Source organism: Meriones unguiculatus, chromosome 18, assembly GCF_030254825.1.
Source record: "Meriones unguiculatus strain TT.TT164.6M chromosome 18, Bangor_MerUng_6.1, whole genome shotgun sequence".
Taxonomy (NCBI): Eukaryota; Metazoa; Chordata; class Mammalia; order Rodentia; family Muridae; genus Meriones; species Meriones unguiculatus.
This window is the reverse complement of record NC_083365.1, coordinates 46912450-46936224: the sequence shown is the minus strand read 5'-3', so window position 1 is coordinate 46936224 and position 23775 is coordinate 46912450. Positions and strand designations below refer to the sequence as shown.

The window sequence follows — 23775 nt, the reverse complement described above, 5'->3', positions numbered from 1 at the left end:
TCCTGGAAGCTCGGGGGAGGGGGGCGGGGCGGGGCTGCCGATGTTGCCTGACCGACTTGCACCACAACTTGATGAGAAAGATCCCTACCCATCTTCCAGGGTAGGGTGGACCTAGAAGGTAGGACCTCGAGATCATGTGACCTCCCCTCCCACCCCTACCCCAATTCTCAGATCCTCACTGTACTAAAAAGATGGGCATATCCACCTGCATCCCAAGGCTGGGCTGAGGAAACTGCTGTGTAAGGAGCAGAATAGCTCACAGGAGGGTTGCTCTTGCTCTCAGCTTGGCTCCGTAGGCTCAGGAAGCCTAAGAGTGCCGGTAAAAGGCACCTGAGCTCGAAGTTCCCACCAGGCTGGTGAAGCCAATCTTCTCACCTCTTTTTGTATGTGTGTGTGTGTCCAGGGTGTGTGCATGTGTATGTAAGGGCGCATATGCATGTATGTGCTTGTGTAAGTGAAGACCAGGGCTCAGCCTTGGTTGTTGTTCATCAGGCACTGTCCATCTTGTTTGTTTGTTTGTTTTTTTACACAGGCGCGGGGGGGTTAAACTCGGGTCTTCACACTTGAATAGTGCACACTTTACCTACTGAGCTATCTTCCCAGCCCTAATGCTCTGGCTCCTGTTTTGGAATACAATCCTGAGCAAATTGGAATGGTTGGGTAGACACCAGGAAAAGGGCAGCCCAGATAACGATCCTGTTCCATACTCCACCTCAGATTACAGACTGACCTCCTCACTCCCAGCTCCCGCAACTGAGCCAAGGTCCAACTCCTGCCTTCAGGTTCCTTTCTACACGGTGCTGGCCCTGCTCCCCTCCATCCCGGGACTCACAGGAGTTAGAGGCAGAAGGTTGCAAGGCAGAATTTGCTCGGGGTCTTGGATGCCTGATTCTATTGCTCAGGGCATAGTCTAGGATAGGGGCTAACTTTGCTCTGCCTGCCTTCATCCCTTCCAAGAATGCTCGCTATGAAGTATTTCAGGTGAACCTCAAGGCCTCACCCCCGTTTCCCTTGAGAAACCTGGCATCCCTGTGGTGGTACCCAGCACACCTGAGGCCCCTGGCGTTTCTGTAGCAGTACCTGTTAGACTATTAAAGAGCATCTGCAGAAAATTAGAAGGCAGAGAGGCTCTGTCGATCTTAGGTGGGGCCATATTTATTCACAGGAGGGAGCGCTGTATCACTCATGTGTGTATGTGAATGGCAAAAAAAAAAAAATAAGCGTCTACGGAAAAAGATGGGATGCAGTTCCTTAGAGGTGTGGAGATGATTTCGGTAGTCCACAAGGGAAGCTGGGAAATTTAGTCTTTCAGCAGGCAACTATCAAAACCTTCTCCTGCATATCTCCAGAGAGCCAGCACCGAATAAGTCCACAGTGGCCGTTATTGCTTACTTACATGGTTGGGGTAGGCTTCTCCATCCCATGCCTTACAGCAACTTCTGCATATTATCTAATTTAATTTCCAAACCAAAAGTCACTGCTAGAGAGGAGGGCTATCCCCATTTTCTTGGTGAGCTTGCAAAACTCAGAGAGGTTAAATATTTTGCCTGAGGCCACATAGCTTTCAGGCCCACAGACATAACTGTTCTTTCCCAAAAGTCAGTCAGGGCCTAGAAGTTCCCTCCTCCCCCTGACTGAAAGATTACAAAGACCAGTTAGGAAAGTGGATGATAAGCTTTAAAATGGTTTCCCAGGACTTCGGCTCTCTGACAGTGAAGACTGGCCAAACAGGAACCAGAGAAAGGCATTTACTGAACTGCCGGAGACAGCATAACTTTAACTTAGAAACCATCTGAAGGCTTTTTCTAGAGACATCTCCAGAAGGGTGGATCATTCCTGCCATTCTGACCAGCTACTGGGATGTAAGTGGACCTGTTTGCATGGGGCTGGGAAGGTGTGAGAGGGATGAGTCCTTCAGGGCCAGGCATTTATCTCAAGCCTCTTCCTCCTGCTCCCCAGAGCACAAAAGGCAGGAAGACCTATGAGGCCAGGAACACTGGGTGGGAAGGGCATGGCCCTTTCTCCATCCCCTTGCCTACAAATGAAAGTGGGGAGGTTGGACGGGCAGGACAAAGGCTGGAATCAGAAACTCATTTTGTGTCCACCTCCACCCTCCCCACTCCATGGCTTGCCGCTGAGGCCCCTTCCTGAGACATTAAGTTGTGGACGAGTCTTCTGCTATGGAGAGTGCTTGGCGATAGGGGGCAGAGGATGAGGGGTGTGCCAGGAAGAGAGAACTCAAAGCTTCTAGCCATAGAAGCCTTGGGGGGGGCGGGTAATGAGAGGGGGAGGAAGCAACCTAAGAAAGGACAGGACTCAGCTTCTTTCCACACATAAATCCATCTATACAAAGACATACACACACACAGGGAGGGAGGGAGAGAGAGACTTAATCTATATCACAGGGGAGAAATACAGGGGAAAGTGTGTCTTAAAGTTGATAGCATTGCAATACCATTTGATCAACAGTGGGCTCATTGCTGTCAATTGCTCTAACAACACACATGACGTGCTGACATGAACAATTTGAAGTGGATGGATTTATCTGAGCTCAGGTTTCAGATGTTTCAGGCTGTCGTTGTGGCTCCATTGTTTTTGGACATCACAGTAGGGAGGGCATGGAAGAGTATCAAGGTGAATGGGAAGCAGAGAGAGAGAGAGAGAAAGAGGAAGAGACTGGATGAGGATTAACCTCCAACGATGCAGCTCTAGTGAGCCACTTCCTCCAGCTGGGCTCCGCCTCCTGAAGTCTGACATCTCCCAGACAGACCAAATAGTCAACATATGAGCCCATGGAGACAGCAAACCACAGCATCCTTCCTCAGTACCCAAAAGGCCCGTCTCATAATGCAAAATACATTTGGTTCATCAGCAAGAGCCCCCGAAGTCAGCATTGCTGCAAAGGGTAATGCCAGAGTCCACAATCATAGTGTCTCTAACATCCTGCACTCTCCAGTGCATCTGAGGCCTCACTCATACTCGCACTCTCAGGGGCTCCCAGGCTTCCCTTTGAAATATAGATAGATACCTCCATGGCTCTGTATTTAACTTATGCATTTGGTGTGGAGGATGCCAAGGTCTGCCATCAGCAAGGACAATAGTTGAGCCATAGCTATCATAAGCAGCCTAGAAATGCATAGGGTCAGCACTGAAAACAGGAAAATGAATTCTGGAAGACAGCTTTCTAGGTGAACCCCCAGACAAAGTGTCCTCTTTCCTACTCTCTTACTGTCTGAATGCAAAGTTCTCTCTCTGTGTCTCTCTCTTGTGAGTGTGTGTTTTTAGAGACTGATTCTAGAACCCTGTCCTCTATAGGCTAACCTTGACCACATCTCTCTCTTTTTATTTTGAAAACGAGTCTCATCAAGCTGCCTAGGCTGACCTTGAACTCACCTGCAGCCCAAGCCAGCCTCTACCTTCCAATTCTCCTGCTTCAGCCTTCCAGCTAGGGTTGTAAGGTTGCCCCTTACAAAAGGAGGTGGCTCCTTTTCAATCTCTTCACATATCATGCCACAGAGCCTATGGGGGACATTCCACATTCAAGTCACAGCCTTCAAAGCGCGTCTCCAGTGACCTACTTTTTCCCAGCTAGGCTCCACCTCCCAACGCTTCCTCTCAAAATAGCACCACCAGCTGGGGAATTAAACATTCAACATTCAAACTTTGAGGGACATTTTATATTCAAATCATAGCCACAAAATTACCATGTGCAGACATCAGAAAAGCCCCCGATCCAGGCTGCAGTGAGGGGAACTGGAAGGCTAGTCTGACCACGCTCATTTGTTAAGTCATGCTTGACAGAGACAAACTGAACAAATCCATAGCTCCAGCTTTTCCTGGCCTATTGGGCAATCAAGGAGGCAGCTATTGGTCGGAGCAGGTTGGGAAGACCAGTGCAGCTGTGGCGTTGATTCAGTATACTCCTCAGGGGCCTGTATGCAGCCTCGTGGTTCAGATTCAGGCAGGATGACACTTCCTGTCTTTGCTGGGGTGGGGCTGGGGTGTCTTGAGTGACATCTTCATCTCTCAGATGGCCACCCCTGCTCAGAGACCCATCTGTGACCTGAGTGCATCATCTCAAGATCTGCAGTGATGCCAGTTCCCATGCGCAGATGATCCTGGCTACAGTCTGAAAAGACTTTTTGAAAGCCAAGCCTCCCCTTCCCTCTGACATGCAGCCACTGCAGGCAGAAGCCAGACCCTTGGCTAACCCTTGCAGGATTGAATAACATCGCTTGGCCTATAAGCACCCTGGACAGCTCCTCACCGGCCTGCCCACCCCTCTGCCTGCCCACTCCTCCAGCCTTCTGCCTGCTCTTTTTCTCCAGCCTCACAGCAGGGCTGAGAATATCGAGAAACCTAAGCAGAAAAGACGCACCACCGTAGTCCTTGATAGTCCTTGATGGAGATGAGGTGATGGCAGCAGAGGCTGGATGGGGGGTGGGGCTAGGCAGGGAGGGCGGGTCCCAGAAGGAGAGTTTTAAAGGTGCTACAGTGATTAGGGAGGGAGCTAGCAGGTGGTGGACAGCAGTCAAGATGGCTGCAGATTGGGACATGCAAGTAGAGCCTCTCACGTGGCACAACCCATGTGTTGCTGTGTACTCCCGCTGGGTACTGCCTCTCAAACTTGAACTAGGCTCTTCTCCAACCTTCCAGCCCCAGCAGGTTTACAGTGAGCTACATATCTGAAATTCTAGACTGCTGATCTGGTGACCACACTCCAAAAACCACTGCTGAGAAAGGGGCCTATTTTTAAATACCAGAGCTTAGAATATCATCCTATTTTTCATCTAAATATATTTATTGGGAAAAAACAAAACAAAACAAAACAAAACCCCCTGAGACAGCCTTGCTATGCAGCCCGGACTGACATCACTGTCGTGATTCTCCTGCCTCAGGCTTCTGAGTGCTGGTGTTGCAGGCCACACCACCATGCCAAGCACAGCACTCTTACACTCCATTTTCCTGGTTTGTGATGACAGGACCGATCAAGCCCTTTTGTTCTTTTTGGAACTGTAGCTGTTTACCAGCCCAGGAAACACAGCCAGGCCTCACTAGGAATGCAGCTGGAGACTCTTGTGTCATCAGTCCCCCACTCCCTCCCTGCTGTCTGCCTGTGTGGCTGTGTGCTGGAGCACTGGCCTGACTCTGACGGTGGCAGGTCTTCCTGAGGTCAGCTTGAGTGGATTGCCTCCTGCCGAGGAGACCGATGAAGCACATCTCTGAATGTGTCCAGGGGGTGTTTGCAGGGATGACTAACCGCCCCTACAGTCTAGATGACCGGCTATAATGGGAAAAGAAGGACGAGGAGATGGCTCATTGAGAAATGTGCTTGTTGCTCAAGCAGAAAGACCTGAATTCTGGTCCCCAAGACCCACACGACCCTAGATTCGGTAGCACATGCCTATAATTTCAGCGCTCTTACTTTGAGAACGAAGGCAGACAGGAGAATCCCTTGAAGGTTGCAGGCTGACTAGCCCGGGCTACACACAGTGGCGAATAACCAGAGGCTCTGCGTCAGACAAATTGGAAGTTGAAGAATTACTTTCTGCCAAGGTATTTTTCAATCCCAGCAACAGAAAACTAACACAGAAATCTCCCCAGGTGTGCAGTCAGTGGTATAGTGGTGAGCATAGCTGCCTTCCAGAAAGCTACCCAAAACTGTAAGAGGTGGGGTGTAAGCTGGAGGAGGTGTGTCACTGGGGGTTTGGGTTTAGACGTCACACTTGGCCCTGGTCCTGTCCTCCTTCGATGCTCTCTGACTGCTATCAAGCACCAAGCCTGGCACCTCCATGCTTGCCCCACCACATCCTCTGCCTCACATTGCCCTAGAAATAGTGGCAGCGAAGCGTGTGGACCAGGATGTCAGGGTGAATCTCCCCTCCTGTGATCTGTTCTTTGGGCTATTTTAGTTACGATCTCCACAAACCGCAGGGCAAGGTCTCCCTACCAGGCACCGTTTCCCAGGTGGTGAGAACTAGCCAGTGGGGCATGCGTAGCCATGCTATGGAGGGCCCGGAGAGCTGGCTTTAGGAGCTGCTGTCTACCTTCCACAATCCTACTTGCTCTTTCTGCCCTCTCCACGCAGGTACCGTATTGGAAGCAGATGCAGGGCCTCAGTCATGATGCAGTCACAAGATGGAGAGAACCAGGCTCCTGAAGTCTCCGTGTGAAGGAGGCCGGCAGCAGTCCCACCCGCAGCTGCCTGAGCAGTGGTCTAGGAAGTTTCAGAAGCTGAGAGCCTCTACCCTGGATTCTATGGAACTTCTGTTGTGTTAGACACTCCTCATTCTGTGATCCACTCATTACTGAAGCCTGGGCCTACAGATACATTCCCTTATACTAGAGATAGCTGGGCAAGGCCTCTCTCTTTCAGTGGAGTATAATAATGTCTTAAACTTGATCACACCTTTCACTTGGGTAAACTGAGGTTCGTCATCAGATGTATCTCAGCACACGCTCTGAAATTTAGTCACCAGTGTCACACTCTGATAAGACAGGGTCTTCAGAAGACAAGGACATGAAGACTTGACCTTCTGTGTCAGATGAAGAGGCTGAAGGGCTCTGCCGTGGTTTGAGTAAGAAGTGGCCTCCCAGAAGCTCCTGTATTTGAATATTCAGACCCCAGCTGGTGACACTGATAACTAATCCTGGCCCCTTTTCCATCTGTCCCTTATGCCATAAAAAGACATAGCACCAATCCGTCTCAGAGGGCGCAGCAACCAGGTACCATAGTGGAAGCAGAGAGCAAACATTCACCAGACACCAAATCAGTATGCTGAGCCCAGTCATCCCCGACTTCAGAACTGAATGACTCACTCTAAGGTCATCTGGTAGGACAGTGGTAACAGACTAAGCCAGAGAGGTCCCACCTCAGCCTTCACCTGCATTAACTCAGCAGCTTCACTCCTGAGAGCCGAAAGGAAGGGTCCTTAGCTCTCTTTTACAGGTGGCTAAGTTGGGGCATGGAGAGGAAAGGTCATAGTGGCACAGGCAGAGGTGGAACTCCAAGGTAGGCATGCTGGGGTCAGAGCCGTTGCAGAGAGGGGGAAGGGAGGCAGATAGCCAAGGAAGCCATCGGGTTTCTGGATGGGTAATAGGCAGCTCTTGGGGTTTCTGTTTCTCCTTCTGGCCTGGAATCCAGACAAGCCAGACTGTAAGCCAGGAGACAGCCTGACCCTGACCTCCTGGCCAGGCCAGCATTCTGAGTGGTCTTGTTTCTCTCTGGGAGTCTAGGTGGCTTTGAAACTTGAAACAAAGAGTGTCTGGAGTGCAGATGGCTCCTGGCCAGGAACCTGCCACCTTCATTTCCATGTGGCAAACTACTGCCTGGTGACGAGGTGCCGTGCCGCTGGAAGTGCAGGCTGCTGAGCCAGGACAACAGGGGCCTGCACCACCTGCCATTTCTGCTAAGCCACCAGTCCCACATCCCACCTCGTTTGGGTGCCTGACCCTCAGTTGGGCTGAGTGGGGCCTGGGAACTACAGTGTGAGGGGTCATGGGGTGCAGGCCACAAGGACGGGGAGGGCAAGGGCAAGGCAAGGCTTGCTTGAGTCCTGTCAGCAGAGACCTGTGGCCACCACATGGCCCCAGGCAGGGGAAAAAAAAAAAGCAAAACAAAACAGGAGGCCTCTCAAAATAGACCAGAGTGTGGCTCGGCTGCATTTCCCAGCTCCCACCATCTGGTCAAGCCTGGGCCGGAAGAGAGGCAGGGGAGGGGAAAGCCCGCCTGTGGATAGGTTCCCAATGCCCACGGAGCAGAGCTGTATAGGCCGTCCACCATTCACCCAGCACCTTCTCCTGCTTGGCTTTTCATCTCCTTTGACTTCAGCATCAGTAAGGGGCAATATCATGGACAGATAAGCTAACCGAGGCTCAGAGAGGTCAAGAGACTTGTCTGAAGCTACACAGCTGGGAGATGACAGAACCAAGTTGGCAGGAGTCCAGGGCTGCATTAATCTCGAAGGACCTTATAGGCTACCTGTCACTGTTGATCTGATGCCTTTGGGCTTCCTCTGACCTTAGACCAGATCCCTGGAGAAACTAGAGCCTGTGACTCGTCACGGAGGTTGGCTTTTGGTCCTGTCATACCTGCCACAGCAGTAGAGAGTTTGGATAGGGACAACAAGAAGAAACACAGACCTTGCCAAGGCACTCCTCTGTGTGCTAGAGTCTCGATACAAACCCTGCAGACCCCAGAGACCCATATTTCACCCCAAAACTTGCCCCAGACAGACCCCCACTTCCATCCTCACCCATGTACCACTGGTGTCACCCAGACACCCAGCATAATCACGCAGGCACACTGGAGCCTAACTAGCCTTCCAAGTTGCCCTGAAGGGATGGTGGCCAGGACAGAATTTGCCATTTACCCCAAGAGTATTCTGGGGTTAGGGGAGCTGAAGGTTACATGTATAGAGAGACAGCCAGCTAGAATACCAGTCTGTCCTCCATGCAGTCACTCAGCAACCTTGTACAGGGTGACTGCTGTTCCTGGAACCAGAGCTAGTCAGCCACATAGGAGTTGTCTGTTCACCCCCAACCCAGTGGTCAGTCCATGGCCTCAGGCTTCCTTCATGTTGTCACTATTATGGCGATTCCATCCTTACTGGCTAGCCTCAATTCCAGCACTGGGACCTTGAGGTGAAGTATAAAGTATGGTCCTGGGGCTCCATCTCCCAGGACACTCACCCCAGAACAGTACCAGTGGCCAGTTAGGCCAGCGTCCCCAGGATATCCTAATGGCAGAACTGTCTGGGCAACCAGCCATCTGGAGGCTTTCTGACAAGGTACAGTGGCCTCAAGCCCTCCACTAACCCAGATCAGAGGCAGGGAAGGAAGCAAAGGGAAGGAGAAAAGAGAAAGATGAGGCAAGAAGAGGAGAGAGGAAACACCAAGAGAAGCAAAGGAGAGATACACAAGAAAGGACAGCAGGAAGAGGTGAAAACTGTGAGCTCATACTCTCTGTCCAGTGCCAAACCCAGATGAGAGCTAGCCTTGGTGGCTTGTCTTCTCCACCTAGCAGCCAGATTAGGGTGGTGCAAGAAGAGGTGCCCAGAGCCTGCAGGGCCCCAACCAGAAGTGGCGTGCCAAAGGAGAGCTTCGGAAGGGCAAGTGAGAACATAGTGTTTGGGGATGAGTCTGGAGGCTGCGGCTTTGCTTCTGTATGTCTGGCGAGAGCATCTTCCCCTCCAGGCCACACAGGAAGCTAGGAAGGACAATAGGGTTGTGGACACTGGCTGGAAGGGAGCATCCAGGAAAATGCAAAGACTGGTCTGCACTTGATCCAAAGGAAACAAATGAGTGGGAGGAGGAGGCTGGAAGAAACAGGGCCTTAGCGCTGAAAAGAGCGTGCAGGTGTCTGTTGTTTCAGAGAGAGTGTGGGGCACCTGGCTCGCTTTCCATGACTTCCATGAGACCTGGGTTTCTCCTCTATAAGCAGGTATAAGGACAATGCTCACTCTGCAGGATGAGGGTTAGATGGGGCTAGATGTGGAAAGGGCTCGGCAGAAAACACTCAATTGTTTGACAAGCATGGCATTCAGGAGACAGAGGAAGAAGGATCTCTGTGAGTTTGAGGCCAGCCTGGTCTACATAGTGAGTTCCAGGATATGTAGAGAGACCAGGACTGTGTAGAGAGACCCTGTCTCAAAAAAACTGAAACCAAAACCAAAATATTGTTTGCTATCATTAACTGTTGCTTTATCCACCATCTTTGTTGGACTGTTACATCCTACTGTTCTTAAAAGAAAGGAGGGCCAAATCTATATGAGAAAGGATCTCATACCATGGAAAACTCCTGCTAGGGAAGCCACACAGGCAGGTAATTCATCCATCCTGTTTTGTTTCATTGGGAGTGGACGGTTACAGATCTGATCCCTGAGTTTCCACAGAGACTCTTACAGATTCTGGAAATCCCCTGAAGGAGAAGGAGGAAAAAGCATTCTTTTAAAGTGCTTGTAAGGAAAGTTCTCACTTGCCCAAAGCACACTGTTTCCACCATGCCCCAGTTTCAACTTTCTGTCATGCTTCCATCTGACCCAAGCCTTGAACCCGGGAAGTGGAGTTTCTTGATCCTGTTCACTGGGGTGATGATTCAAGTTGGCTTGGGGAAATTGGCCAGGTCTCTGGGCTTTTCCCTGCTTGCTCCTCCCACAAATCACAAGGGTCTCTGCTCCTGGCCTGAGTGACCTTCCAGTCTCAGAGGGGGCAGAGCCGGCTAGGGAACAGGGCTGGTGACCCAGATTCCACTTCCTGCCTTGCTTCCCTCTGTTCCCAGACAGCAGCTGCAGCTGGAACTGACAGCAGGCCAACGGGAAACCTCAGATAGAACCTTGCTGGAAGCAGTGGCACCAGCTGGACGCGGCCTCTGAGCTGGGCACCTGCAGTCCTTCCCCAGGGCCACAGGGTCCAGGCTGGGTCACAGTGCCACATCTCATGCAGCCCCCCACTCCCATTTTACAGACGGACAGACAGAGGCACAGACAGACAGACAGACAGACAGACAGAGTGAAGCTGAATAACGGGAGGGTGGCTCCCTGGCCCAGCACCTTCTGCTTCGAGATTCTCTTGAGTCCCACAGGCTTTGGGCTGAGAAAGCAGTGCCTACGAGGCTGGTAAAGGAAGGGAATTCCTGCTGGGTGTGCCCTGCAGGCACCGAGGACTAATAAATACACTGTCCTAGGACCTGCCATGCCCCCGGGGAGGCCACAAATGAGGTGTGGGCATGGCTCTAGTTATGCTTTCTCTGGGTCTTCCTCATGAGCTCCCACTTACTTCTGTCTTCTAGGACAGAAGGGTGAGAAAACACTGTCATTGAGCCACAGAAGCTTTTCACGGCATGCCATGGAATGACGCCACGCTGCAGACCTATAGCAGGGTTCCCACACTTGAGAGGGAGAAATCCAGCCAACCAGCGAACAAAGGAATATAGGATACCAGTGGAGACACCTGCCTGACAGAGGCAAGCTGAGGAACGGAGGATGGGTGCTTGGGCTCTTGCCTGGCCTGAGTGGGTAACATTGAGGTTGCGCCTAGAAAATAAGGATGAATGAAGCCTAGGGAAAGGGGGCTTCCAGGTAGCAGCAGGTACTGAAGTAAGCAAGACTTTTCACTATTGCCTTCCAAGAGAGGCCCAGTAGATGGCTCAAGCACCATGAAAGAGACCTGTCAGGCCAGCCAGAACCCGTCTCCTCCTGACTGGATCGTATCCTGAAAGCACCAGGAAGCCAGAAAAAGGGTGTATGAGGATTTCTGGGTCTGGTGGTTTTCATAAGATTGTACTTTCCTCTGGATAAAAGGGTAAACTCGTGTGGAATGAGAGACAGAGGCTGGGAGATGCCGGGGGCAGTGTTGATGGTAACTAGAAGCAGACTATCTGAAGAGAGCCTGGACCGGTCAGGGTGACCTGGCTTGCCAGAGGAGCCAGTGAGTGTGAGAGAGGAATGAAGAATGACTCTGGTTGTCCCACATTAATAGTTGTGTGGATGCCTTTCCTGAGACTGTGGAAAGTAAACTGAAGCCAGCAGCCAGCCTCAGACAAGCTGAGTCTGGCCAGCCATGTGCTGCCTATTGTGAGTGGGCAACTCACAACGACCATGGCCATTGCATTCATTCCTTATGCATCTCCTGGTTGCTATGGGCCTTCTCATCATGCTGAGGTGCTGGAGAACAGGCATCCAGCCTGACTTGGCCTCCAGCTCTGTTCTCAACATGAGCATTCACTGCTAGTTCTCCTGGGCCTGCACAGAGATCTTGTAAGTATTTATGTGCAAGCAATATGCTCAGAAGCCAGAACCAGAGTGAGGTCCACAGCTGGTCTCCTGGGAGACTCCACCCAGGGACTGTACTTTCATACCTCTCTGCTGCTCTGGCTTCCTAGCTTCCTGCCAGGAAGCTCAGCCCCCGGGTATAAATCATTAACTGGAACACCTCTCCCAGCCAGCTCCTGTTTGCAACAACACGTTATCTTGAAGGATGCTTCAGTTCGCCCTGGGTGGTACACAGACTGAGGCAGAAAAGTGTCAGAGAGGTGCTGGCACAGCAGGGGGGAGCTCAGGACACACAAGGACACACAAGGGTCTAATCACCTTCTGCTCCCCAAGGACACTGCCTTTAAAATAAACCACAGTAAGGCATCTAAGAACTCTGCCTTCATTTCTCCAGCTGCTCAACAAAGCACTGTGAGCTGGTGCTATAAACAATGGTCCTGGAGGCTGCAAGCCTAAGATCCTGGCACCAGCAGAGCAAGCTGGCTAGTGCCTGCTTTCTGGCTTTTACAGATGGGGTCTTCTCAAGAGACATCAGATTGTGGAAGGAGGGCTACTGGTCTCTTGAGCATATTGTGAAGACACTGATCTGATCACAAGCCCAACCCCTAACCTGATTGGGTCCCAAAGGCCCCATCTCCAAATCCCACAACCTTGGTGGGTAAGGTTCTGATGGGTGAATTGGGAAAAGGACAGGGACCAGCCTGGAGCTAAGAGTCAATGGCATCTTAATAGATATTATAACCTTTGGCCCAAGGAGACTTCAGGGCTAGTCTGGGAAGGCCAGGGTACCCAGGCCACATAAGGAGTGAATTTGAACATACAGCTCTCCCCAGCCTTTCAATGTGAGTCCATAGGAGTCTAGCCTCCTGTCTCAGCCTTCCAGGTTCACACACATTCCACACTACAGGCACATGTCTCCCTGATTATTTCCACAACTGCTAGAGACTCTAATGCAGCGGTTCTCAACCTTCCCAATGCTGTGACCCTTTAATACAGCTCCTCATGTCGTTGTGTCCCCCAACCATAAAATTGTTTTTGTTGCTACTTCATAACTGTAATTTTGCTACTGTTATGAATCATAATGTAAATATCTGATATGCAACCCCAGTGAAAGGGTTGTTCCAATGGGGGTCGTCATCCACAGGCTGGGAACTGATGCATCTAACGAAGAGTTCACTGTGCTACCTCAGGCAACCCGAGGACCTCAGTTTCCCCATTTGTCAAATAAGGAGCCGGATGCAATGTGGCCAGTCTCTTGAAGCTCTACGAAACTGGAATCTCCCTCATCTCTGAAGCTGAGCTCTGAACTCTCCCTGGGAGGATCCAAAAATGCCGAGATGAAGGGGCTGCAGAGATGGTTCTCGGCAAAGTGCTTGCTGTGCTTGTGCAAGGAGCTGAGTTTAGATCCCGAGAACCCCTGCATGAAAGCCTGGCATGATGGTACTTAGCTGCAATCCCAGCACTGGGAAGGCAGAGACAGGTAGACTCCTGAAGGTGGATGGCCCGCTAGACAAACAAAGGAACACCAAGCTCAGTGAGAGACCCTGCCTCAAAAACAAGGCAGAAAGTGATTGAGGAAGACACTCAATGTTGGCCTCTGACCTCCATACTCACACTCACACGCACACACACACAGAGACTGACATGTAAGTCTCCCATGTTCCTGTCATACCACAGTTATCCAGGGCCTCCACAGGAGCCAGTGGCACTGAGCCAGGAGACCACTTCAGAGCACCCAGTCATTTCCCAGCAGACACATGCCACCTGCTCTCTCCACACAGACCCATGGCCTCATGCCTAGAACTGTTTTCCTCTATTAGGCCAGGCTATGACAGGATCTAAATCTGCTTAGAAAACCCATTGTGTAACTCTGCCCTTCCATGAAAGGCATGTGGCCACCGGGAAAGGCAGTGTGAAGGAGCCAGGACTTTCTTTGAAATGAATATCTTGGCAAGAGCCACCAAGAAATGTCCTTTTGAACGTCACTAACTCTCGGTCACTGCTCATTTACTCAGAGCTGGTGTCAGCGTCCTGCACTACTATCCCAGGAGACCAAGCCTTGTGGGGTCATTCTGTGTCATCAAGAGGACAAAGAACTCTGGGGCGTAATTGCCTACCAATAAACCTTTTGCTTGGACCTAGACAGGGTCTGGGTCTATGACCCACACTGTGTCTTTCTCTGTTCAGACCAGCAAGCCGTGTGCTTTCAGGAACTAAGTCTAAATAAAGAAGACAGTGTGACAGGGAGATGGAGGGGAGTTTTCAATAGTGAAGACACACACAGCCATGCTTCCAAGGTGCTCTAAAGGCAATTCCAAATCTCCCGCTTGTCTGGCTTGTCTGGCTTGTCTGGAATGAGTGAATAGTAATGGCCACATGTGACATATATCTACTGAGTGTCGGGTAAAAACAGGACCAGGAATATTATGTTTTCTTAAGAGTTTCATAAACAAGAAGGTAAAGGTTCCCAGAGCGTTTAAGAATAGGAATCCCATCCAGGGTCTGGTGACACCTTTCCTGTCCCCTGCAAGGTCCACTGTGATACGCTGAGGGAGGACATTTACAGAACTGACCCAGGCACGACACCTCCATTTGCTCAGCAGTCCTTAAAAGAGTAACATATCCTTGTGATCTCAGTCCAGCAGCACGCTGCAATTCCTTCCCACTGTCCACGGTCATCCTGTCCCTGCCCAGGGCAGCTCTCTCCATTCCCTCAGGCTCCTAGAGAACCATTTTTTTTCCTCTCTCCATTCAACACAGCTCCCCAGGGCCTGTCACCCTTCTCTATGCCATTCTTCTCTCTTCACACAGCACCGGCCATCACCCAAATGCATCCTGGGCCACGCTGGACCTCCATGAAGGTCAAAACTGCATCTCTGCATTAAGTAGGCTAAGCAAGTATTCCAGATGGGTGCAATGACATCCTCCCTGCCCCACAGGCTGACCTTAAACTCCCTATGTAGGCAAGGATGACTCCTGTGCCTCCTCCTCCCATAGCTCAAATGCTAGGAGTACAGGTGTGTGCCTGTACAAGCTATGACGGGGATCAAACTCAGAACTTTGTGCACACTAAGCAATCATTCTACCAAATAGCTACATGCCCAGCCCCTCCCCTCTGAATATTTCCTGCATCCTCCACCCATTCCACGGGTCCAGTAAAGACAGAGCCCTAAACCTCTGACTCCTAGGCTCAGGTTAGAGGGTAGGGGTCTATAAGCCAGGTGTAGGTCTGTAATAGGGACCCTGCAAGGTACCCAGCAGATGACCAGAGTGTCACAATCCAGTGAAGAAAGCACAGTAGCCATGCATCATATTTATAAAAACTTTGAAACCAGAGACGCTGTCCGGAGGGACAGGGTGGAAGGGTAAGTGGTTGGTGACCCTGACAAGGAAGGGGAGGCTAGCCGGAGGTCCTGTCAGATGCTAGTTGAAATTAGCAAGTTAGGAAGAGGGTTTCTGAGGCCCACACAGGGAAGCTGAATGTGTCACTCACGTGAAATTTCATCCGTGCTACCTCAGCAGATGGATTTTAGCCTCTGAACGTGTTCCGAGTCACAAACCATCAAAACCATCAGTGGTGATCCTCTCCATGCTCAGCCCCTGAGTGGAGAGAATGTTCTAGATGAAGGTGGAAATTGAAAAGATGAGGGTATTCAGGGCAGGGAAAGGGGGAGAGGAAGATGCTGCACCTAGGAAGGTCAGTCAGCCTACCTCACAACCTTGTTCCAAACCCATCTTAGGACGGGCACCACGGTGGCCAGGCCTGTTCCAACCTGGGCAGCCTGCCAAGAAAAGATGCCTAAAGAGGCAGTGAACAAAAGGCCCTGGAGCTTAGCTCAGGCAAACCTCCTGGACCCTTCCAGGCACAGTTCCCAGAAAGCAAAGAGCCGGCTTCCTCCCCGCCTCAAAACCACTGTGGCGAGGAGCCTGTACAGTGGCAACTGGGAGAAAGGAGCTTTCCCTCTACGTGAAAGCACTGACTGAAGGTTCCTGTGCCTGGGCGTTCATGGTCCATTTCCAGAAGAACTTGGCTAGGAGAGCAGGTTCTACCCTGACTTCCAGGTTTCCACTACCTGGTCTGAGGGTCTCTGCCTTAGGCTTCCCCAGCCATCAGGAGGGCACTTGCCGCTACCTGGGTCATAGACCTGGTCCCTGTCAGTGGCCGGGCACCCATTGGCCAAATCTCCCCACTTCTTGCCTTCAGGTAGAACTCTAGGGAAGCATTTATTACCATGTCCCACAGCCACCCCCACCCCCAGGCAGACCACACTGATGACTTGTTCATCAGTGCGAAGCTGTTTTCACCTACTCGCTGCCCTTTGACATCACCCTCAGATTCTGTCCTGCATTACTGTTGGTACATCTAAAACACGTGGGTTGTTCAGTTGATGGAGATGGAATCCTGGTGCCAACCTGTGCAAGCCAGGTGACTTTGAGCTTCAGTCTCTCCATCTGTAAAGTAGAGGCCATAATACACTTCCTCGAAGTCTGTTGCAAGGACTGGATGAAATGACTCAGACCAACCGTTTTTTTTTGTTGTTGTTGTTTTGTTTTGTTTTTTAACAGGACCAGGTACTTGGCAAGCGCTTAAAACTGACTAGCTACAGTTAATAGTTAAACAGAAAACAGAGCCAAGTGACAAATAACTTAGGGATGATTTAAGGGGGAGGGGACAAGTAAAGGGCAATTATCCCTAGTAAACAGCGGACTCATGAATTATTAAAGACAAGACAAAAACCACCTGAGGAAGCTCAGAAAAGCATGTTAACAGGTGATTCTCAAAGAAGGAAGTGCCCAGAAGACACTCAAAGACGCTTACCTGGACAGCAGCAACCACAGATAAAATGCTAAGAAAGCCACACTTCAAACAAAGGATGTGTCCAGTTGGCAGTATTTCTAACTCCTCATTATTTTAAGTACACACACTTCTCTTTAATCGGGCACTCACTGAGTGACATTTCAATACCTAAAAGCAATATGTAGTGGCTGATGAAAATAAGTATCCCCTGGGCACTGATCATGTCTTTGCATGGGGGGGCTATGACATGTGGTGAGAATTTTGGACTTTTGAGCTTTTTTTAATTAATTATTATTATTTTATTACAATTATTCCACTTTTTCTCCCAGTGGTAGCCTCCTCCCAACCCCACCCTTCCTCCTTCTTCTCCGAATTTTGGTTTCTTAAAATAAATAAATAAATAAATAAATAAACAAACAAATATTGTAAAGAATAGGTTTTTGTTTTTTTTTGTTTTTTGTTTTTTTTTTTTTTTTTAGTTTTTTGTTTTAATCCCAGGTGTGGGGATATGGCGCTGCTTTGCAGCAGCTATGATTTGTCTCGTGCTCTAGCAGAGGCGTGTTTTTGCCAGCTGTGGGTAGTTTTTTCAAATGTGTGACATTTGGAATTCTGGGGACTTTTCAAAGGGTATATAAATGCTAGAGCTTCAGCAGGTGGTGTGGGTTGCTGGTTGCTGTTTGTTGCTGTTGGTCGAGATTTGTTAAGTAGTTGAGTGTAAAGAAACAATGAGAAGAAACTAAGCTGTTTCCCTGGAAGGTGTAGGGCAGGGGGGTGAGACTCAGCACCCTGCACTTGATCTTCCTCAGATGCACCTCTTACTTTTCGTGTTGCTTGCATCTGGGAGACACTTAGAATTTTCAGACCTATCAAATCCCCACTTCTTCATGTTTAACAGCTGAATTGCCTGCCAGCGCATTACACAGATTCCCAATTTCCATGCAACCTGTCTCTCTTCCTCCATTCTTTCCTCTCTCTTCCATCACACCTTCCTTCCCCCTTTTCTTTCCTCTATTCTTTCCTTTTCTTCTCCCTTTCTCCTCCCTTTTCTCTCCATCCCTTTATTTCTTCTCTCTTCACTCCCTCCTTCTTTGATACACACACACACACACACACACACACACACACACAAGGCTCCACATGGATTCCATTCTTCTGACCCGATGTTGCAGTCAGGACAATGGCAGAGTCTGCTGGCTGAACCTGTAGCTGTGTGTCTGTACGATGCTGGGCCACAGGCTTTTGTGTCCCCCACACGGGCCTCTCTGCAGGGCTGCTCAGGACACAGGATGTCAGTGGTTCTCAACCTTCCTAAAGGATGCTGCGACCTTTAATACAGTTCCTCATGCTGTGGTGACCCCACATTCATTGCTACTTCATTCATTTCAGTAATCCACTCAGTAATTTTGCTACTGTTGTAGATCATAAAGTAAACATATATTTGTGTTTTCTGATGGTATTGGGTGACCCCAAAGTGTTGTGACTCAGGTTGAGAACCACAGCAAGAGATGGCACATAGATCACACAGATCACTGTTTGAGGGAAGCATCCTTGGAAGTGTTTTGGGATATAGAATTGGGGTTGACTTGTACCCCTCTCCCAATAGGTATGTTCACCTGTAACTGAATATGAATTTTGGGGAATGTGGGTTTTTAAAAAATGTGATTAGGATACAAAACAAAAAAAAAATGAGACTGTGCTAAAATCAATGACAGTAGTCTCTTTTTAAGGTCGTGTGTGTGTGTGTGTGTGTGTGTGTGTGTGTGTGTGTGTGTGTGTATTTAGGTCAGAGGACAGTTTGGTTCTCTCTTTTTACCATGTGGGTCTGGGAATCAAACTCGGGTAGTTAGGCTTGCTGGCAAGCCTCTTATCCACTGGGCCATCATCTGACAGTTTGAGAAAGGGTCTTCCACAAACCTGGAGCTTTCCCTGGCTACACTTGCTGGCCAGGGAACTGTCCAGGATCCACCTCACTGTCCCTCAGCATTAAGGGCACTTGCTGCTATGCCCAACTTATGCATGGATGCTGAGACTCTGAACTCAAGGCTCAGCCTAGCACAGCAAATGCTCTGTCCAGTGGGCCACCTCCTTGGCGCATATCGAAAGAGGATACTGGGTACAGCACACTGGTAAAGTACTTGCCTAGAATGCGGAGGCTCTGCTTTCAAAGCCCCATACTAACAGAAAGGGAGGAGGAGGGAGAGAAAGGGAAAGGAGAGGAGAAGGGAAAAACAAGAGATACAGATTTGGAAGACCATTTGGAGATAGAGGTAGAGCTGGGAGACGTGAGCCCATGTGCCAAGCAGTGCCACAGATTCCTAGCAGCTGCTGGAAGCTAGGAAAGAGGCACAACACAGATTTTTCCCTCTGTGACTCCAGAAGTCACCATGCCTGCCAACACCAGACTGGCAGCATCCATCACATGCTCACCCAGTGTGCTGTCTGCACAAGAAGTCAGCCTCTGCGTCGTCTGAGTTCACAGATATGCAGCTTGAGTTGGAGGGGGGTCTCCACCCAGCTTTGCCTTGAGAACTCTTAGGATAGCTATTCAAGTGTTCCTTGAACCTCCTGTTCTCAATGGTGGGGACCTTGGTGAACAGGAGAAACAGAGCTGTGCCTCCCAGGAGTGCTCTCTTCAGTGAATGTCAGCTCTGGATCCTAGAACTTCCGCTCTTTTGATTTTCCCGTGTTACAAGGACCTTGTATACCCACTGTAGAAAAACCAAGGTCAGTTCTGGCGTGGGAGGAGGTTCGCTTAGTAAATAAGGAAATGAGCCATTGGCTATGGAGTACAATACACTGCTATAGTGCTTGCTCAGAATGTAGGAGGCCCAGCTTCAATTTCCAGAAGAGAGAAAGATGGAGGCGGTGGGTTATCCTGGGCAGCTTGTCCCCAAGTTTCCAGAGACGCCTATGTATGTATGCATATGTGCACACATGTTGAGTATGTGTATGTGCACGTGCATGTGTGTTGTATGTGTGTGGTGCATGCACATGAGTAAGTGGGTGCGAGCATCTGTGCATTTGCGTTGGCCAGAGCAAGCTGTCAGCTGTCTTCCTCTGATGCTATCCACCTTAGTTTCTTGACACAGGTCACTCACTGAACCGGAAGCTCTCTGATCCACCTAGACCGAGGCCAGCAAGCACTCAGGTACCGTCCTGTCTCTGCCCCCCAGTGTTGGAGTTACAGGCACACACACAGTGTTTGGCTGAGGACTTGTGTGTGGGTGCTGAGGACTTGAACCCAGAGCCTCAACATGCATAGTAAGTTGTTCTGCCCACCGGACCATCTCCCTAGCCCCAAGACCTCATTCTTTAAGAGAAGCTGCAACAACATCTTTCTTTATCCCCAGAGACACCTTGGGCTTTGCCGCTTTTTCAATTTCATTAAGTTTCTCTCTCTCCTTTTTTTTTTCTTAGTCTGGGAGTTCCCTTTAATATCAAATGCAATCAAATTGTCCTACTTTAGCCCACACAGGGGTCAAAGGAAGATGAAAGTAATTTTTGAGACTGTTAAGAGCATAGAATTTCATTAAGAGTATCACTTGAAATTGTTATTGCACGTGCCAAGGTTTCTTTTCTAGTCTACACATCAAAACCAATTGAAGATCAGGGAGTCTGTGTCCAAAAGCCCCTGGCATACACATACGGAATGCACAAATGGAACACACACACATCAAAACATTATTCAACAAGTTCTCAACTGCCTGAAGTGAAGTGTCCCCAGTTGTACACTCAGCGCTGGCTTTGCTCATCCTAGGTTGTGCTAGAAAGCCTTTCCTGTAAGAGGTTGCTGCCAGGGTCTGCTATCATGCAAGGAACACTGTGGATTAGAGCTGATAAGAAATAAAAGAGTACATCATAGAGGTGAGGGGTTAGTGCTGTGTTCTGACTGCCAAGTGTCCCCACAAGCCCATGCAGCTGAGCACTTGGCCTCCAGGTGGTGTCACAGTGTGGGAAGGTTGTGGGGCCTCATTAAAGAGAGTGAATGACTGGAGGGACCTTAAGGCTTATTGCCTGATCCCATCTTCTGCTTCCTTTCCCAGTGTGGGTGCAATGTGACCAGCTGAGCTCCTGAACCCACTACTCTATCTGCCTCACAAAGAACTGTATCCTTCTTGACCAGAAGCCAAAACAGGCCCTTCCTCCCTTACACACTGATCGTGTCTGGGTATTTTAACTAAGATGTATCAGGTCCATGACTCTGCATCCCACCAACTCATTCAATGATTTTGACATAGAGAAATGACCCGGGACTTTCCCCACCTGGCTCCAGCTCTCTACTCAGGGCATAAGTAGCTTTCAACTGTTAATGTTTGGTCACTACTTGTCCCTGTGTGACCCTGATATGGAAATACCTGCCCTTTGTTGGCCAATCATTTTATAGGGGGGCTGGAGAGATGGCTCAGCAGTTGAGAGACCTGGCTGCTTTTCCAGAGGACCTGGGTTCAATTCCTAAAACCAACACGGCAGTTTACAACTCTCTGTAATTCCTGTTCCAGAGATCCATCCGACACTCTCATATAGACATATATACAAGCAAAACACATAAAAATATATTATGTATGTATTTGTATGTTTGTGTGTGTGTATGTAGGTGACCACAGAAACATGTGCCAGATCCCTTGGAGATGGACTTACAGGAGGTTATGAACCACGTGATGCAGGGGCTCAAACTCTGGTCCTCTGCAAGATCAATGTGCACTCTTAACTGCTGAGCCAATCTCTCTAGCCTCTAAGCCTGTTTCTTCTTTGATGTAGCAATGATGCTAGTTACCGCACAGGAACCGTGTAATGGATTGATACATGTAAGCATTTTAGAACAGAGCCTGGTGCTTCCATGGTAAATGGGTAACAAGCATTCCTGGTGCCCAAGGACTTCACAAGCACCAGCTCCGTATTTCCTGCAGAACACTCTGCTAGTTACCATAATTACGGAGACTGTATAGGTAAGTGCTCCTCCATTTAAAGAGTGTTACGTGCTTTGTTAGGAGTGAGGGCTTGCAGTTAGGCCGACACAGCACAGACTCTACTCACAGCACAGGGAGGCGTGAAAATGCCAGTGGGCTCCCACTGAGCAAGTTCAGAACAACTTAAACTTTAAGATAAATAATAAGGAGCTGAGGAGATATCTCTGTTGGTGAAGTGTTCGCTACACAATGATGAGGACCTGCTTTCAGATCCTTAGAAGCGGTGTAAAGATCTGAGCACGGGAGGTCAATCCCACCACAGGGGAGGCAGAGGCTAGCAGCCAGTCTAGCAGAATCAGTGGGCTCCAGGCTTGGTGAGAGATCCTGTCAGAAACTACAGTAGAAAGGCCAGCAACACAGCTCAATGGGTAAGGGCGCGAGCCCTGCGAACCCAGGGACCTTACTTCAATTCCTGGAATCCACGTAAAGGAAGGAGGGGAAAATCAGCTCCATAAAGGTGTCCTCTGGCCTCCGTGAACATACAGTACACATATACACGCATCATACAAGCATACACACAGACACACACATACAAATCAGTGATGGGAACGATAATATATTAAATAAATCATGAGCCACAAGTCCATAATGAAACAAATAAGCAAATATACAAACAAACAAATGGGATGTGAACTATAGTCTTCACTATGTCAGAACACCAACTAGTACATAGAGAAAGTGCTGTGGAGTTTTGAAAGTGTCGCTGATTAGGGCCTGGAGAGGTGGCTCAGTGGCTAATAGCACTTGCTTCTCTAGCAGAGGACCTGGATTCGGTTCTCAGCACTAACATCTGGTGGTTCACAGCTGCCTGTAACTCCAGCTGCAGGGAGTCTGGCACCTTCTTCTAGCCTTCAGTGGTACTTGGTACTTGCACACATGTTGTGTGTTAAAAACTCAGGCAGGCACCCACACAGGCACACTTTAAGTCTCTGATTAGCAAATTTCACAGTAATAACTTGCTTGAGTGGAAATTGTTAATGGATGCTAAAACCACGGGTTGAATTTGAGGGGAGTAGTATCTTTATATATTCCTCCAAAATGCTTATTTATTACAAGGGATAAAGTCTTGACTTCGGAGTAGCAAAACCCAAAAGAAACCTTAGCTGAGGGATTAAAGTTGCCTGCATCAGCATTCAACAAAGCAGCGCCCTGAGCTTCCTGCTTCAGGAAGGACAGGGTGTCCTTTTTTTTTTTTTTTTTTTTTTTTTTACCAAATACACACCAAAAATCTAAGTGTGACTAGAACAGTTGATACAACCAGTGTGAGCCCATTCTACCACAAAACCAGGTCAATACCCCTGAAAAGTTACAGAGGCTGCTAGGATTGTTCTAGATTAGACACCTGGCAACTAAGTGCTCACGGGACTCTGGGCCAGGAAACGTAAACGATTTTTGCTATACAGAAACACAACATGAGTGGAGCTTGTGGTGTTCTGCGTATGCGACTCTCCCGATGCTTGTGTGGATATGAGAGAAAGTGTCCCTGTCTTTAGGAACACACACTGAGGGCGAAGGAACTTCTCCAGTGACCCAGGAACCAGGACTAGAGATATGTGCACGTTAAGGCAGTGTGACATAAGGCATGCAAGTAAACTAAAGCATGGGCATTTGGAGACCCCGTGTAAGGGTCCGTACGTGTTCTGCATGGCACTGGTGTGCCCTTAAAAACAAATCTGGAATTATTCAAAGATTTTAAAAGCTAGTCATAAACCCAATCAAACAATTTCCTTTCATCCTTGTTTGGAGACAGGGCAGGGAGAGAGGGGAAAGAGAGAGAGAGTCAGAGAGAAGATTGGTTAGAGAGAAGTGTGGACAGTTGTGTTTCCAGCGGCCCTGCCGAGCGCTGACAGAGAGAAGCATTACATTACGTCTGGCCCTGTTCCAGTGAAGGAGGAAGCAAGCAGCGGAAACAGTGACCGCCTGTACAGCCCAGGGCCCTGCTCCAGGACCTGTGATGGGGAAGTGGGGAGCTGGCTTGAGCAGAAATGGAGCCTGGAAGGCTGCTAGGGTGAGCTTGGCTGAGTCCCAAAGGTCAGGGCTCTTGCTCTCTCCCAACACAGGAAAAGGTAGCAGGAAGTGACTCAAAAATCAGCCTTGAGTTTCTATTGAGCAGGCGCTGTTCTGGGCAAGGTACATATGTCACTGGACTAATCCACACAACACTCAAAGGGAGGACAGAGGGGCTGTTTAGAGCAGAAGAATGAAAGAGATTCGTTTTCTGACCATCAGGATGAACGCC

At 49.4% G+C, this 23775-nt stretch overlaps 1 protein-coding gene across 1 annotated transcript in view; it reads right to left on the bottom strand.

The window, feature by feature from the left end:
- The window catches only part of Accsl (1-aminocyclopropane-1-carboxylate synthase homolog (inactive) like), a 53155-nt gene extending 37766 nt beyond the window's left edge, over nt 1-15389 (bottom strand). Inside the window, exon 1 of the mRNA XM_021627242.2 lies at nt 15265-15389. The gene's annotated coding sequence lies outside the window, so the exon portion shown is untranslated. The remainder of the gene's footprint in view (nt 1-15264) is intronic.
- Between the last annotated feature and the right edge of the window lie 8386 nt (nt 15390-23775).